Source organism: Sorex fumeus, unplaced genomic scaffold (genome assembly GCF_029834395.1).
Source record: "Sorex fumeus unplaced genomic scaffold, SorFum_2.1 ptg000246l, whole genome shotgun sequence".
Taxonomy (NCBI): Eukaryota; Metazoa; Chordata; class Mammalia; order Eulipotyphla; family Soricidae; genus Sorex; species Sorex fumeus.
Window position 1 is genome coordinate 209,679 of NW_026606303.1, and position 18,102 is coordinate 227,780.

Consider the following 18,102-nt stretch of genomic DNA (forward strand, 5'->3'; position numbering starts at 1 on the left):
CTTTCTCCCTGGCCCCTGGTCTCCTGAGCACTGCCCCAGGGCACCTCCTGGTGGTGATTCTTAGCAGTTCGATGATGCTTGGTGCTGTGGTGGCAGGGATAGCCCAGGCCACTCCAGTGGCCTCTCTTGGGATGCACATGGCAATGCTTGAGACCCTTGTGGTGCCAGGGGGCGAAACTGGCAGTCATGTGTCAGGCATATACCTTAACCCCTGCACTCTCCGACTCAACACTAAAGTATACTGTGCTTTGGAGTGGGAGTGTTACAACACCTGAGTTTTTGTTGTTGGTCTGTTTTGTTTGGGCCACCCCTGGCAGTGCTCAGGCTTACCCCTGGCTCTGCACTCACGATTGACTCTTCGTGGTGTTTGGGGACGGTGTGGGAGGCCAGCAATCCAACCCAGGTTGGCTGCCTGCAGTGATGCCCAAGTTTGGGTCGGCTGGTAAGTTTTAGGAATTCTGTTCACCATTTAGCACAGCGGGTAAGGCGTTCGCCTTACAAGCGGCCAACATGACCGACCCGAGTTCGATTCCTCCGCCCCTCTCGGAGAGCCCGGCAAGCTATCGAGAGTATTCGATATGCCAGACACAGTAACAACAAAGTCTCCAATGGAGACGTTACTGGGCCCGCTTGAGCAAATCGACGATCAACGGGAGGGCCTTTACCTTACCTTATTTGTATGTGTGCTTTCCTAGGAACATGAGGTGGAGAAAATGTTCACACTCAAAGGAAGCCTCTTGCCAGCAGTCAAGAATATCAATTTTTTCGTCAGACCCCGGCTAGAACTGATGGATATAATGGCTGAAAATGTGCTTAGGTATCTCAGAGCTGATGCTGGGTCCATACGGAATCATTCCTCTAGTGGTTTGAGTGCTCATCAGGACACCTTTGCTTGCCAGCGCTTTAGGAAGTGGATCTTTGGACAGATGTGAGAGTGTGTCGGAGGAGAATGGGGGGTCAGGAGCAGGATACTCTGCAGTCAGCCAAGGATAGATCGTAGGAACCCAGTGCGGTCCCCAAGTCTCCCGGGAGTGACTTCTGAGTGCATAGCCAGGAGTTATCCCTGAGCGCCTGCCGGGGTGGCCCAAAAACTATAAATAGAGAATGGGAAACTTTGTGTATTGGGGCTTGGGGAGGCAGGGCAAACCACATAAACCCCCTGTCTCAGGACAGTAGAAAGCTCCGGCCTGTCTCAGTAGAAGGACCCAAATTTCTTTATAAAAAGAAAAACAGCTAACGGTTCTTTTTCAAGTACTGAATACCATATGCTCAAACTTCATAAGCAAAGTCAGGAGAAGCTGATTAAAATTTAATGCTGCAGCATCTATGGAGGAAGTGCACCAGCCCAGTCTGCATTACGTTTGATCGACGTGGCCCCTAAGGACTTAAAAGCATGCGGGGTATTTGAGCAAAATCGGGCACGGTGTGGAGCAACCTTTATTTTACTAGACACATCGCTTGATTAAATAGAAACATATTTTTCTGCAAGAAACAGATGTCCGTTGCAATAACCCTGAGAGTTTTTTTTTTCCCTCTTTTTGGGTGACACGTGGAAATGCACAGGGGTTACTCCTGGGTCTGTACTCAGGAATTACCTCCGGTGGTGCTCAAGGGACCATATGGGATGCTGGGACCTAGGAATCCAACCCGGGTCGGCCGCGTGCAAGGCAAACGCCCTACCCGCTGTGCTGTTGCTCCAGCCCCAACCCTGAGAGTTTTCATGTCCCATCAATGGCCCAAGAGAAAGTAATACTGCCCCTTGGCAGAGCACAGGTCAGCGGTTTCCAGAAAAAGCATCAAAATCAAGAGAGCAAGAAAACTAGACTCTTGGGCCGAGTCAGTGGTGGGGGGTAGCTCATAAGCGTCTCTTTAGGGCCCACTGTGTGTCAGGCGCAGGTGGGGCCCTGGGGAGCAGTCCTCGCCTCGGGGCTTCGGGCTAACACACGGTCCTTCTCTTGCAGTGAAGACAGACGTGGCCCCACAAGAGATTTCCACATCTTGTTTGTGCCTCGGCATCGCCTGCTGTGTGAGCAGCGGCTGAAGGACCGGGGCATCCTGGGCTCCTTCATCCACAGGGAGGAGTACAGCCTGGACCTCATTCCCTTCGACGGGGACCTTCTCTCCATGGAGTCGGAGGGCGCCTTCCGAGTAAGTTCAGTGTTTGCCCTTTGAACTTGACGCTCGTTTCTGCCTCATTTGTGATGGCGACACTGACACTGGCATTTCAGTGATTCCTGGAAGCCTCCAGTTTCTTCCTTTTGGGGAGAGACGGGAGTTGGGCCACACCCAGCAGTGCTCAAGGTTTACTCCTGGTTCTGTGCTCAAGGATCACTCCTGCCCATGCTCGGGGAACATATGTGGTGCCAGGGACAGAACCCAGGTTGGCTGCGTGCAAGACCAGCGCCTTCCCCTGTGCTGTCTCTCGGGCCGCTGCTCCTCTTGCTTATGGAGACCCTCCTGTTTCAACGAATTCGCTTAAAATTGTTAATGCCCTTACTGAATTCTCAAAAATCAATTGTCCTTAAATGTGTTTATTTCTGGTGTTTCTCTGCTGCTGGTCGATGTTTGTCCTTGTGCCCGTCCCACCCTGACTTGACTGCCTGTGGAGGAAGCTTCGAGAGTGGAAGGCAGGGCCGCTCCAGCCAGAAATAGTCAAGTCTGTCACTGCGTTTTTCCAGTTAGCCATTTGTGAGTGATTTTGTTTCCATCACCCGCCTTTCTCCTTGATTGAGTCTTGGCAAGACCTGAAGACTCTTATCTTACATTTTCATTTTCTAGAAATGAAATTGCTTAGAGTTTTCATTCAAACTCCTGAGGTTCTGCAGTGTGACCTCAGGGCTGGGTGCAGGGTGTGCGGAAATTCTGTTTCTCTCACATGCCTGAACCAGCCTGTTTCCTATTGGTTATTTTCAGCACATATTTATTTGTTTGCTTTGCTTTGGTTTTTGCTTGGGGCCTCACCTGGTGATGCTCAGGGATTACTCTTGGGTGTCCTCAGGGGTCCATATTTGACTCTTTGATGCCAGGGAAGCACCTTTGCACTGAACTACCTATCTGGCCCCCCGGAGTTTTTCTTTTTTAAATGTTGTCTTTTTCTGAAAAGTGGATTTTTGTTTGCAAATATGATTTTATATGTTTTGTTTACTATCTTTATGACAGGGAGCACTTCTGAAATATTTCTCTTTCAAAGTGTCAGCTTGGCTCTTAGGGGCGCCCGGGCCAGAACTCTGGCTCTTTCTTCTGTGGGGTGAGATTTCTCCATGCTTAGTCCCTTAAGACAATTTCTAGACCCAAAAGCATTGATTTATGTGAGTTTTCAACTGTTGGAGTACACGGAGCTTAGGTTTATCAGGTTGCACCCATCACAGTGCTCCCGAGTCACTCCCATTACTTTGTCTGTCTGTAACCACTTCTATGCTCTCTTCCCCAACCAATTTGTAAGGTCTCATCCTTCTTAGGCACTGAAGCTGTACTGTAAGTTAATATCGCCTTTCTCCTCTCCTTATGTCTTTTGAGCAGTTTACTTTAATGCAGTGTCCTTTTGTATAGATACAGGAAGACAATTAATTCATATTATGCTTTATAACTTAGAATTTAATTGGCTTTGGATATTATTCGCTCCCGGGCATCTGCTTTCTCAACTTAAGCCTCAGTTGCCCTCACTTCCTAGTACCCCAAGGGCAGGGTCCCGAGGAGGGACTGGATGGAACCAGGGCAAGCCAGTAAGTTATGTGCTACCCTGGCATCGCGATGGGCCAGGCCAAGGTGCCACGATTCTTAACTATAAGTTAAGAGTTTGATCATAGGCAAATGATGTCATGATCCAAAAGTAACGACGAGACTAGGACCCTGCTGCTAGGAATAGGAAAGATATCTGGCCTGAGCACTGCAGTCTGAGATCGAGATGGCCCTAGGAGAGCAATTCTATAAGCTCACAGTATTTCTTACTGTGTCCATTCAAAATGATTAATATTATGTATGCTTATATGTTGGTTGGACAAGGAGAGGAGAAACAGGTCCTAGAAGCAGTTTTCCTGTGTGTCCTGACTAGCTTGGATTAGACTGAACTTTCTCCCCTTCAAACAGCCTTCAGTAAATGATTTCAGTATGTTGAGGCAGTTTCCCTTATCTCACAGGAACCTAGCTGGCCTTAGGTATGCAGATCCCAGGTGCTAAGTCAGGCCTGATCTTTGGGATGTAGATGCCTGGCTCCAGGCAGTCTGATGTAGATTCCAAGCTCTAGGGCCTGGTCTTTGTTGTGCTAATCCAAGTGCTTGTAGCTTGTAAAAGGTGAGGCCAGGATTCCTGAAACAATGTGGATGTAAAGAAACTATGTATGGTTTGCTGCCTCAATGTTCTTTCTGTAACTCCTTTTGATGACATCACTATTTTGCACCCTTTAGAGGTACTGTGATCTATGTAAGGGAGATTTAAGGGCTCTCTGGGGGGACATGTGCATCAGAGAACCTGGGAAGATGGGGCTGAGGACCTAAGCTGAGAGAACAAAGGAGCACATGCTTGAGAGATCCTGGGGCCTCCATGACATACATCTCTTCCCTGTAATAAACTGCTGCTAAGACCAACCAGCCTGGTCCCCGTTTCCTTCCTTCGTCTGACCAACGCCATCCACCTCCCCGGAGTGGGGAAACGGCCTGAGACCACCGAACATGGGCTGTGGGAGAGATAGACCGCCGGCCCTTTGATTTTTTGTGTGTTTACACATTCAACCAGATGTTTTTCCTATGACATATTATTCACTGTAAATAGGGAAAATTGGGCATGGTTGGAGTTCTGGCAGGCCGAGTGAGACCCCCCCAAGTGGATAACCAGCACCTAGAGTGTGCGACCCTCAGCCTCAGCGAGAAAGGGAGGGAAAGGGAAAAAAAGTACCGGAATGAAGGGGAAGATGCAAGGGGGAAACACATCAGCTTGATAATGTCCTCTAAAAACGGCGTACCAGGGCCAGAGAGATAGTAAGGTGGGTAGGGCACTTGCCTTGCCCCGGCCAACCCGGGTTCGTTCCCGGGACCCCATATGGTCCTCCAAGCCTCGTCTGGTGTGACCCCCAGTGCTAAGCCAGGGAGTCAGCCTGAAAACGTGCCCAGCCCCAATGCTCCCGGCGCCGCTCATAGAGGCGGGACTGAGTAAAAATGTGTGTATGTAGTATCAGTGGGTTTAGCGCTGGGCCCTCGCAAATGGCCCTGGGGGCTGAACGGCCCTGTGAAATCCACTAAGAAGAGTAGAACTCGGCTGATAATGCAAAGGTTCACCCCACTCCCAGTTACAGCAGAGCAGAGCATGCAGGGTAGACATGTGTTGTTAACGTGTGTGTGTGTGTGTGTGTGTGTGTGTGAGTGACACATCTGGCGATGCTCAGAGGGTACTCCTGGCACTCTAGTAGCCTGGCATTGGTCACTATCGCTCTGGCCTCTGTTGTTAGCACTGTAGCACTGTCCTCCCATTGTTCATCGATTTGCTGGAACGGGCACCAGTGACGTCTCTATTCTGAGACTTGTTATTACTGTTTTTGGCACATCGAATATGCCACAGGGCGCTTACCAGGCTCTGCCGTGCGGGCAGGATACTCTCAGTAGCTTGCCGGGCTCTCCGAGAAGGACGGAGGAATCTAACCCGGTTAAGCCATGTGCAAGGCAAACGCCCTACCCGCTGTGCCATTGGCCCCTGTGGTTAACTTCAAAAAAATTTTTTTTAATACGGAATTATGGGTGGTGGGGATATAGCTTAGAGGGCTAGAGCCCCAGCATCACCTGGGGAGCCCCGGGTTCAGGACAGGAGGGACCCACACACCACCGGATATGGCCCTAGGAGCTTTTAAAGAGGAATTACAAGGGCTGGAGCAATATACATTGGGAGGCTTTTGCCTTGCACTCAGCTGACCCAGGTTCAATCCCCGGCATCCCATATGGTCCCCAAAGCACCACCAGAATAATTCCTGAGTGCAGAGCCAGGGGTATCCCCTGAGCCTCGCCGGGTGGGAGTTGTTTGAGGTGTCTCTGTAGTAATAAACCATTTTTTAAAATGAATGTTTTGTTTTTGTGCTCGGGGCTGGGCAGGGCCGGGCAGGAGCCGGCTTAGCTGTCCGCAGGCAGACACAGTTCCCACTCTGAACAGTCTCCTGGGCCCCTGAGCAGTTCGAAAGAGGCCCCCTAATGCTTCCCTTCCACTGAATCTTCCTCTCTGCTCTGCTCCAATGCGGAGTTTCTGGTCCTTTTCTGAGGACTCTTTGGACATCCCAACCAGGTTGTTCTGGACTGAAGTGTGAGGCTGCACCCCAGACTTGGCAGAGACATCCTATGGGTCCTTTGGGGATACTGTGCTCACTCTGGGCCAGGCTATCTGGGAGGTCTCCCTCTGCACCCCGCCCCCAGTCTGCACCCCTCGTCCTCACGTCTTTGGGGTGCACTCCCGCAGGCCGCTGCCTTAGACAGGGTCAAAGATTCCACGATGAGGGGCTGGAGCAAGAGCACAGCGAGTAGGGCGTTTGCCTTGCATGCGGCCGACCCGGGTTCGATTCCCAGCATCCCATATGGTCCCCCGAGCACCACTAGGAGTAGTCCCTGAGTGCATGAGCCAGGAGTAACCCCTGTGCATTGCCGGGTGTGACCCAAAAAGGAAAAAAATAGAGAGTCCCGTGATGGGCACCAGCAGTGCCGCCGCATCAGGTGGAGCGCAGGTGAAGCGCGTTGCGTGGTTTCCCTCCTCTGCTCTCTGCACTTGCTGGATGAAGGGATTGAGGCGCAGGAGTGATCTTGAGGCCCCGCTGGGGACCGTGTGTGCTCGGTCAGCCCTGCTGAACCGCCCGGCTGGGGGCGCGTGCGTGCTCTTCCCTCTTTCTGGGCCAAAGATGTTTCTTTTTGTCTGTGTGTTAAATGGACCTTGTGGCCCTTCTCCGAGACCGTGGCTGCCCTGCTCCTGTCCCCTGTGACACTCGCTGCTGTATGTGGGAGAGGCTGCCTGCCCTTCTGCAAGCCCAGAGTATTCTGCCGTGTGGTCACGCGGGCATGCGGATGCCAGCCTTTCCTCGCCCGCCCAGCGATACTCGCCGCCAGTAGAGTCAGCTGCCTTGGGGCCTCGGTGCTGACTCGCAGAGCCTGTGCCCACATGCCCGGCCCTCTCCCACAGGAGTGCTACCTGGACAGCGACCAGACGAGCCTGTACCACGCGGCCAAGGGCCTGATGACGCTGCAGGCCCTGTACGGGACCATCCCCCAGATCTTCGGCAAGGGCGAGTGCGCCAGGGTGAGCCGGGGCGGGGAGGGGGGCCTCTCTCCTGCGGGTGGGGATTGGGGCTCCACCTCACAGTGCTCTTGACTCTGTGCTCGGGCCACCAAACTGAGGCTGTCTGCACGCAAGGCGTGACCCCTGGCCCCTCTGCTGTCTCCCAGCCCTCTTTCCTCTTCTCTTTTCTGTTCTTTATCTTTTCTTTTCCATCCCTACTCTCCCTCCCTCTCTCGCACTCTCCCTCCTCCCACCCTCTCCATACCCAGCAGTGCTCGGGGCTCACTCCTGGCAGGGTTTGAGGGATCGTATGTGGTGCCAGGAATTGAACCTGGGTCAGCCACCTGCAAGGCAAGCATCCTACCCACCATACCGTCTCAGGCCTATCTTGTTTTATTTTATTGTTCGATTTTTTTTCCGTCTTATTTTTAAATTTTGGATTGCTGGACTCTTTTTTAGCTTCGTTTTAAAATCCGCCCATTGCTAAAAAGGCTCTGCCTGGTTCTGTACTTTGTTTCCAGCAAGTGGCCAATATGATGATCAGGATGAAGAGAGAGTTTACAGGAAGCCGGAATTCCATATTTCCTCTTTTTGATAACACCTTGTTGCTTGATCGAAATGTGGATTTCTTAACGCCCCTTGCGACTCAGCTGACATACGAGGGACTCATCGATGAAATTTATGTCATCCAGAACAGTAAGTGAAGTGACATCAGTTACTAATAGGTTAGCTGAGTAAAATCAATCTCAAAAGTGTCTGTTTTCGAAGGTGCGGCCTTTGTGTGTAAGTCAGAATACTTGAAAATGTCAGGCACTGACTTTCAGCCCAAGGTTAAAGCGAGCTCGAGCCAGGACACCATCGGGGAAACCGAGGCAGGCCTTGTGAAGAGGTCCATGCGGTGTGCAGCCCCGCTGCTCAGGCCGTCCAGGGAGGCGTGAGGAAGAGTGTTTCTGAGGGGTGCCTGGGTCCGAGGTCAGGGGGGTTTGGCCCCGGATGTTAGATTCTGTAGCACTTCAGATCTGAGTGGGGGCTAGGAAAGCTCACGGGGCTAGTGCCAGGTGCACAGCCAGCGCTCGGTTCCATCTGCGCTCCTGCCTTGTCCGGTGAGCACTGAGCCAGGAGTAGCTCCTGCTGGGATACAGTCCGAGAAGTTTCCCACAGTCTGATTCGTGTCTTTTCTTCAGAACAGGGAGCCCCAGGCCGCAAGAGGGGTAACTCCAGCGCCTTTAGGAGTGGCGCTGGCCGGGAACAGCCCTGGGGATAGAGCCCCGGTCTGAAAGGACGGGGATGCAGCTAACTGCATGGGGTCTCTCTGGGGACACAGAGCCCTGCAGCTGCTGAGTGCTGGCCGAGTCCGGACAGTGCTGTCTGTCCAGTGTGCCAAGCTGGTTATCGCAGAGTGAATTGCGATGGCGTGTGTGTGTGTGTGTGTGTTCATGTGTGTTAGTGTGTATGTCACTGCAGTGGTGAATGCATGGCTCAGTGACAGCGGCCACGGAAGCAGAACAGGACCACACGTGGAGGCATTTCCACACAACAAAGTGTTTCCCTGCTCTTTAATAATTATGGAGGTGTTTCCGTTTTGTTTTTTACCAGTTGTTCCGAAGGATAACTTCTGAAGTTGTTTCCTTTTGTGGGGACAGTCGTAAGCAGTGCCCAAGGGACTGTGGGGCTGATCTCGGTGATTTTCTGCTCTGTGGGGCCAGTCCGTGGCCCTGGGGCCACTGGGGCTGTGCCTGGCAGCAGCTGGGGGGTGATGCCACACACACAGCCCCTCCCCAGATTCCTGCTCCGAGCTGTCACTGGCACAGGAGCACCCCGGCGAGGGGTCCCCACCTCCTGGTGCTTCTGCAAGTCTCTCGGGGGATCTGGCAGAGGGGTTGGGGGTGCGGAGGTGTGAGAGATGGGGCTCGAGGGGTGCCTCCGGGAGGAAGGAGTTTCGGGAACTCACAGTCTCTTCACATCACACACTTCCTGCTGATCAAACATTTAATTAAGGGAGAGGGCTGGAGTGATAGCACAGCGGGTAGGGCGTTTGCCTTGCACGCGGCCAACCCGGGTTCGATTCCCAGCATCCCATATGGTCCCCTGAGCACCGCCAGGAGTAATTCCTGAGTGCAGAGCCAGGAGTAATTCCTGTGCATCGCTGGGTGTAACCCCCCCCCAAAAGAAACCGTTAAGAGAAATCTGAAAAACAAGGGGAAATTGGGCTTCCCCATAACCCCCCAGCTCTGTGCCCGTGGCTGGACCGAGGGCGATGGCAGGCCCGTGCAGGAGCTGCGTGCAGGCTGCCTGGGCCAGCGGCTGCCCCTCAGCTTTGAGCTGGAATGCGAGGTCTTGCCGACCTCGTGTATCTCAGCATGTGCTCAGGCCCCGGGTCCCACGGCCACCGTGGCGTGCTGTCTCCAGACGCTGGCGCCCGGGCTGTTCGGAGTGGCTTAGGATTTGGAAAGCATCCGAGAAGTGTTTTTCTTCCGTCGGTCCCTTTCTCTCCCCACATTCTCCGATGCAGGAGTTCTTGTTGTTGCTTTATGATTCTAGTACCCACCCCACAGTGCTCAGGGCCCACACGGGGCAGTGCTCAGAGGAACAGACAGCTGGACTTGAGCGTGCGCTGCCCCCGCTGACCCATCTTTCTGGACCCACAGCAGTGGAACTGATTGTGTGTAGACACGTCAGGATTTGTGTTGAAACTGGAGGAGATGTTTTGAAAGGAACCAACTTGGAGCTAGAGGCAGTGCAGCAGTTAGGGTGAGTTTGGTCCCCAGGACCGCATATGGTTCCCCCAGTCACTGCCAAGAATAAGCCCGGAGCACAGAGCCTGGAATAAGCCTTGAGCACTGACAGGTGTGGCCCAAAAATCAGAGAAAGGAAAAGGAAAGGAAAGAAGCCGTCGGAGCTGTCTCCCGCCGTCATGCACACTTCCATGCTGAGGTGATTCCTGGGATCTTGTTTTTCTTTTTCTTTTTCGAAGAGTATCTTGCCCGCACGGCAAAGCCTGGCAAGCTCCCCGTGACGTGTTTGATATGCCAAACACAGTAACAAGTCTCAAAATGGAGACGTTACTGGGCCCGCTTGAGCAAAATCGATGAAAAATGGGAGGACAGTGACAGGGGTCACACTCGGCAATGCACAGGGTTTACTCCTGGCGCTGCACTCAGGAGTTACTCCTGGCGGTGCTCAGGGGGCCATATGGGATGCTGGGACTCGAACCAGGGTCTTCCCAGTGCAAGGCAAACACCCTCCCTGCTGTGCTATCACTCCAGCGCCATCCTGGGCTCCTCTTGGCTTGTTGAGATGTCGGTGTAGACTGCATGCACTTGCACATGCCAGCAGGACAGACATTGGGCCGCCCTGGGGCATGTTTCCTCGGGTGGCCCCATCCTGAGTTCGGTTCAAGCTGGCAGTGGCAGAAGGCGGCCCACGGGCCAGGCCAGGGAACCCGTGCGTGAAAAGCGTGACCGTCCTGCGCTCGTGCGCAGCTAGTGACTCAAAGCCCAGTGCTCTCCCCTGAAAGGAAGTCTCTGGAGTCTCACTTGGGGTGTCCCCTCCCGTGCAGGTCATGTAAAGCTGCCGCCCGAGAAATTCGCCCCGAAGAGGCAGGGTGACGGGCAGGACCTGCCCACAGAGGCCAAGAAGCTGCCGCTGAACTCAGCCGAAGCTGCCGCTGAACTCAGCCGAGGAGCTCCACGCCGAGATCCGAGACCGCAACTTCAACGCCGTGGGCGCCGTGCTCAGCAAGAAGGCCAAGGTCATCTCGGCCGCCTTCGAGGTGACTGGGGCCTGGGGCCAGGCGGCAGGCGGGCTGCGGGCGCCTGGGGAAAGGTGGTGCCAGGCCCTCTCCTGGTGTCAGGTCCTTTGCCAGTCACCGTCCACACTCCCTGTCCCTCCCTCCTTCCTCCCAGCCTCTGGCGGTGCTCTTTATTCTGGGTTCAGCTCACTTTTGAAACCTGAATCAGTAAAATGATAGAAGCTGAATTTTTTAACTCTGGGGAAGTTTTTAAAAATCACTTTTTCCCTTGAAGGATGGATTTCCTGATTTCATCTTTTTTAGGAGTTATCTCCACTATATCAGTATTTGTATTTCTTTGGATTTTGTTTTTGAGGGGAGGCACACCCAGAGGTGCTCAGGGCTAAATCCTGGCTCTGCGCTCAGGGATCACTTCTGGTGGGCTGAGGCAACCCCATGGGATGCTGGGGATCGAACCCAGGCTGGCCGCATGCAAGGCGAGCACCTCGCCACTGTTCTGTCACTCTGACCCCATGGTTGTTGTATTTCTGAAGCTGCTTTTGTCTCACTTGGGTTTTGTTCCTCAATTTTTTATTTCCTCACCGTGACTTATAAAGCTATGGATAAGAAGTGTCGGGCATTCACTGTGCCAGCTCCGAGCTCGCCGTGGTGTCCAGTTCCCTCCTTTCCCGCTGCCAGTGCTCAGGGCTGGCTCCTGGCAGGCCTCGGGGTTCTGTGGGGAGGCTGGGCACTGAGCAAGCGCCTCCCCCACTGTATAGCTTGGACCCAGGAAACGTTTTACACTTGATTTGCTGTTGTTGAGGTCTCAGGCTATACGAGCGTTAGCTTTTGTGGCTTCAAGGCAGTTTGCTGAGCTCCACATCCCTGGCAGGGACCATGCAGTGTCAGGTGTGGCCTGCGTGGGACCTGGGCTCCCTCCCTGTCCACATGGTCTCCCAGTGCTGCAGGAAGTGGCTGTCGGAGTCCCTGGACCCACCAACCTGCCTTTTCTATTTTCGTGTGGCTGTGGGATCTGGTTATAGCCTAATTCGTTTTGTGTCCGTTTCTCACACTAAAAATTAATTTGGGGGAGCCGGAGGGATAGCACAACGGGCCAGGCGCTTACCTTGCATGCAGCTGACCTGGGTTCATTCCCCAGCATTCCATGTGGTCCCGGTGCAGGCCAGGAGTGATCCTTGAGCTCCAGGCCAGGAGAAAGCCCGGGGCACTGCCTTGCACGTGATTCAAACGTGCCCTGGGCAACCCAAAGACCTAAACTCTTAGAAATGCACTCTTGGCAGCCAGGGCTGGGGCTGAGGCACAGTGTGTTTGTGTGTGTGTGTGTGTGTGTGTGTGTGTGTGTGTGTGTGTGGCCTTGGGTACCTTCCCAGCACTGCTGTGGCTGTGACTGGGGCACGCCCTGTGTGTGTGTGTGTGTGTGTGTGTGTGGCCCTGAGTGCTGTCCCCAGTACTGTCGTGACCTTCTCCCCTCCCTCAGGAAAGGCACAACGCCAAGACGGTGGGCGAGATCAAGCAGTTCGTCTCCCAGCTACCCCACATGCAGGCGGCGCGGGGCTCCCTGGCCAACCACACCTCCATCGCCGAGCGCATCCAGGACGTGACGAGTGAGTGCCCTGTCCCGGGCTCAGGCTCAGGGTGTGTCACTGGCTCCCTGCTACTTCTGGGGGCCCCGGCTACTGTTTCACTTGTGCATTGTCCCCTGTGCTAGCCGCTGTGTCCTCGCAGAAATGTTCCGAGTGTGACTGTTGGGTTCTGCGGGGTCAGGTGGTGCAGCAGGGCTCTCCCAGGCTCGGGTGGCGCCAGCACTGCTTCGCCAGACCTGGCACTACTTGCTGAGGTTGGTTTCAGTCGGATGTTGCAAGGAGCTGGAGTTGCAGCGGTACTGCAGTGCCTGGCACACAGCCGGCCCGGGTTGGATCCCGGAGTCCATATGGTCTCCGAAGCCTGCCAGGAGTGATCCCTGAGCACCACCGGGGGTGGCCCCCAAACGAACCAAAGTAAAATGCCCTTGGGAAATTGCTTTAATTAGTGTGAAGGGGGAGCTGCTAGGGCCCAGGCCCCGGGGCTCTGTGTCTAGGCGCACCTCGGGGCACAGGCTGTCAGCCTCACTGTTCTGGAAGGTGCCTTCCCGGTGATGACTTAAACTTGGTGCTTGCTTGCTACTTTGCATGCCTCTGGGAGAAATGAGCATTTCTCCCACTTCTGAAATGCTCGTGCGTTAATTATGTTTCAGCGTCTGAAGACTTCTTTGATCAGTTAACCGTGGAGCAGGAGTTTATGTCTGGAATAGACACTGATAAGGTACGTGAACAATAAAACCGTTTTAGCCGATAGTTAACCAGATTGGCAAACAGAACTCGAGGTAGGAAAGGAATCACTTTGATTTCCATGTCTGGCCTAAATACCTGCCAGGGCAGAGCAAAATGTGCGGAAAGAGATTCTGCCAAGGGATAGGTTTCTGTTGACCGGGGGTGGTGTGTGTGTGTGTGTGTGTGTGTGTGTGTGTGTGTGTGTGTGTGTGTGTGTTCCATTGCGTGTGTGTGTGCATGTGTTCCATTGCTGTTCGCTGTCCTCAGAGAAACAAGACCCAGCCCTGAAGCCCAAGACTATTGAAGCCCATCACGGATAATATAAGAGCGTGGGTTATATGATCGCTTTTCCTGTCTGCCCGTCAATAAATCCCGCATTCTCACTTGCAGCAAGCAAGCACCCAAATTCCCCACAGTCCCTGCTACTTTACTGATGCTGCTGAGGTGTCGCTGACAAGTGGGACAGTTGCACCCGCCCGCAGCCCCTGGAGCTTAGGTTGTCCAGGGAGTGTGGGCAGGAGCGTGAGCCAGTCTCCAGCCTCTCCTTGATTGGGCCTCTCAGGGTCCCGGGAACGCCCAGGCCTGCAGGCCCAGACCCAGCTCTCAAGCATGAATCTGCCACGACTCAAGGTCAACAGTTATATGGAGGACTGCATCGCCCAGAAGCATCCGCTCATCAAGGTGCTCAGGCTCATTTGCCTGCAGTCGGTGTGCAACAGTGGGCTCAAGCAGAAGGTTCTGGATTATTACAAAAGAGAAATTCTCCAGGTCAGTGTTTCTAAGTGACTCATTTGCCAAGGGCGAAATTTTTTAAAAAGGCAGTTGGCCTTGCACGTGGCCCACCTAGGCTCAATCCCAGCACCCATATGGGTCCCCTGAGCCCCACCAGCACTTATCCCTGAGCACAGGAAGTGGGGGGGGGCAAAAGCAAACAAAACAAAGGAGACATCTGGAAAATAGCACGTCAGGAGGTGTGGTTGGCCTCCTTTTCCTACTCAGTCATTTGAGTACACTGTCATCTATCTTCCTTACGTTGGGCCCATGCATTCTGACTTTAAAGTGAAAATGTGGGGTCCAAAGAGCTCGAAAGGGGCTGGAGCAATAGCACAGCGGGTAGGGTGTTTGCCTTGCACGCAGCCGACCCTGGTTCAATTCCCAGCATCCCATATGGTTTCCCGAGCATCTCCAGGAGTGATTCCTGAGTGCAAAGCCAGGAGTAACCCCTGAGCATCGCCGGGTGTGACCCGAAAAGAAAAAAAAACAAAAACAAACCAAGAGCTAGAAAGGGGTAAGGCACTTGTCTTGCATGCTGCCAGGTATGACTCAAAACAGTAGTATCAAAATGAGAGTGAAAATGTTCGCTCCCTCTTCGGAAGTGGGAGATCTAGCAGGCTCCCCAACTTCTCTTGCAGACATACGGCTACGAGCACATCCTGACGTTACAGAACCTGGAGAAGGCCGGGCTGCTGCGGCCCCAGCAGGGGGGCAGGAACAGCTACCCCACCATCCGGAAGACCCTGCGCCTCTGGATGGACGATGTGAATGAGCAGGTGAGCGGAGTCTTCGAGCACACGCAGTCACATGCACGCCACCTAATAGGCGAGCCGAGCCTTCACGCACATGCACGCGCGCCAACATACACACACAGACACGTACATAGACATACACACACATTTCCCCAGTGGTGTGGCGTCCTGCTGGTGGGAAGGCGCTGCCCTTGCAGAAGCCAGGACTGAGTGGGGCTTGTTGGGGGACACTTTTTGAAGATGGGGGCTGGGGGTGGGAAGCGGGGGCCCTTGTCCACTTAGGCCTCAGGGCGGGGGAGGCTGGTCTGGGCTCAAGGAAGCCTCTGGTCAGCGAAAAGGCCAGCCTCAAGTAAGAGGATTGGGGACCAACACAACTGACTCACCGTGGGCAGTTGGGGCTGCTGGACTCAGAGTCACTGTGAGAGAGGGGGGTTTCAGACTGGGGGTCACTGTGATGCTAGGGGCTGTCACTCTCACCCTTGGGAGATTTGGGCGTGGCTGTGCCCTGGGGCCTCGCCCCCGGAAGAATACCTGAGAGTAGCTTTGCTGGGCTTAGAGCTCTCCACATTCCCTCCCCCCAGTGGGCCAAGTTTCCATAGGAGAAGTTTCTCACCAAATCGATGAACAGTTTTTCTTCTGTGGGGGTCGGATGGAATCTTTCCCGGGCAGACCGTTGAATGTTCAGACCCAGCGGTGCTGGGGTTTGGCCACGCCCCTGCCCTCTGCATGGGCTGCCGGGCACTGGCACCTTCCAGCACACAGGGACACCAAGCAGCTTTCTGAGATTGGTTTGAGACAGAAGGACTCAGGGCCAGGAGAGGTGAGATCAGAGCCATGCGTCAGCTCTGCACCACCAGGTCTGATGCATAAAGCTGTAGGGGTGGGGGTGGGGGGGAGAGAGAGAAGGAGAGAAGAGAGAGATTGGGAATTGGGTAGAGGGTGGAGATGGCAGGGCTCAGCGGGGTAGGCTGGAGCACACTGTGTTCCTCCCCAAAGTCAAATCCAGGATGGCAGCGTGGAGGACATTTGCCTTTAATGCGGCCAACCCAGGTTGTGATCCCTGAGTGCAGCACCAGGAGGGAGCCCTGAGCACCGCAGCGTATGGCCTCCGCCAAAAAAAAAAAAAAAGATCCCATGGCCCATTAGGCAGAGAGGAGTTGGTTGACTCCAGGTGTCCCTCTCGAACCCTCCGCAGAACCCCACGGACATCTCGGCTATGCCCCCCTCAGCATGCGTCTGGCCCAGCTGCTCTCCCGGCCTGGTTGGCGCAGAATCGAGGAAGTTCTGCGCATTCTCCCGGGCCCCCGCTTCGAGGAGCGCAGCCGCTGCCCACGGGCCTGCAGAAGAAACATAGGTTTGTGAGGGATTTTGTTTTCGTGACCCGCCTTTCCCCTTGATTGAGTCTTGGCAAGACCTGAAGCCTCTAATCTTACATTCTCATTTTCTAGAAATACAATTGCCTACATTTTTCATTCAAACTCTTGAGGTTCTGCAGTGTGACCTCAGGGCTGGGTGCAGGGTGTGCGGGAAATTCTGTTTCTCCCACACGCCCGTCCCAGCCTGTTTCCTACTGGTTATTTTCAGCACATGTTTATTTGTTTGCTTTGCTTTGGTTTTTGCTTGGGGCCTCACCTGGTGATGCTCAGGGATTACTCTTGGGGGTCCTCAGGGGTCCATATTTGACTCTTTGATATCAGGGAACCACCTTCGCACTGAACTGTCTATCTGGACCCCCAGAGTTTTTCTTTTTTAAATGTTGTCTTTTTCTGAAAGGTGGTTTTTTGTTTGCAAATATGATTTTATATGTTTTCTTTACTATCTTTATGTCAGGGAGCACTTCTGAAATATTTCTCTTTCAAAGTGTCAGCTTGGCTCTTAGGGGCGCCCGGGCCAGAACTCTGGCTCTTTCTTCTGTGCGGTGAGGTTTCTCCATGCTTAGTCCCTTAAGACAATCTCTGGACCCAAAAGCATTGATTTATGTGAGTTTTCAACCAGATGCTTTTCCTATGACGTACTTTTCACTGGAAATAGGGAAAAGTGGGCATGGCTGGAGCTCTGGCAGGCCGAGTGGAAACCTCCCCCCCCCAAAGTGGGTAACCACCACCTAGAGTGTGCGACCCTCAGCCTCAGCGAGAAAGGGAGGGAAAGGGAAAATAAATACCGGAATGAAGGGGAAGATGCAAGGGGGAAACACATCAGCTTGATAATGTCCTCTAAAAACGGCGTACCAGGGCCAGAGAGATAGTAAGGTGGGTAGGGCACTTGCCTTGCCCCGGCTGACCCGGGTTCGTTCCCTGGCACCCCATATGGTCCTCCAAGCCCCGCCTGGTGTGACCCCCAGTGCCAAGCCAGGGAGTCAGCTTGAACCCGTGCATGGCCCCAGCGCTCCTGGTGCCTGTCTGCGCCCTCTGCGCCCTCTGCCATTGGAAGCTTGTGCAGGTGTGTTTGAGACGCGATCGCATTTCCCTGCGTTCTTGGGCGTGTGAGTTGATTTGTGGTACTGCTGCTGTTGGTCTCAAGACTTAACCTTTCGAGAACGCAGGTGCATCACCAGATTTCCAGGCCCCCATTCCCTCAGCATGTTGGTCTCAGCAGCACCTTAAGAGAAAGAACCTGGGGCTCGCTTGGTTTCTGGGCTGCTGTCAACCAGCTCCCCGTGGGTTTGCTCACGTCCCTGGTCTTCGGCCTGTGGAATCCAGAACTTTCCTGGGCTCCCCCGATGGTCTCTCCCCACCCCAGTCTTGGAGCAGGGAAGGGCTTGCATGCCATTGTGTGGTGATAGGACAGGGGCCTGCCCGACCCTGTGTGGTGACAGGACTTGGGGTTCACCTTCCACGCGAGTCATTGCATGTCTGGGAGAGGCCTCTCTGCTCCTTCTGTTCCCAATCAGCAGTGCGGAAGCTTTGAGGAAGCGGCTTGGTCACCCCAGCTGAGTGTAGGGGCTGTCTCGGTCACACCCAGGGTCGTTCCTGGCCCTGTGCGGGCGGGGTGGGGCCATCCCAACAGGCAGACCCAACACAGGTCGGAACCAAGGGCCCCACATCCCCCCGTGGATGCTGCATTCACGTCTTCTCTCCCGCCCTGAGCCACGATGGCCCCCAAGTCAGCATCCCGGCGGGGGTAGCCACGGCTCTGCTCACCTGAGCTGCTCGCAGTGGCCCTCACTCCGGGTATTCTGCTCGAGGGACCCCAGAACTTGGGCACCCTGGCGTGTGCCATGTGAGCAGTTAGATTGGGCTCAAGGCGCTGGGGGGCTCCCAAAGAACCACCAGAATAA

The 18,102-nt window shown here is 54.2% G+C and overlaps 1 pseudogene; it reads left to right on the forward strand.

Annotated features, from left to right (window-relative positions):
- Positions 1–701: 701 nt before the first annotated feature.
- On the forward strand, positions 702–17,969 carry LOC130018273 (vacuolar protein sorting-associated protein 33A-like; annotated as a pseudogene).
- The last annotated feature ends 133 nt before the right edge of the window (positions 17,970–18,102 follow it).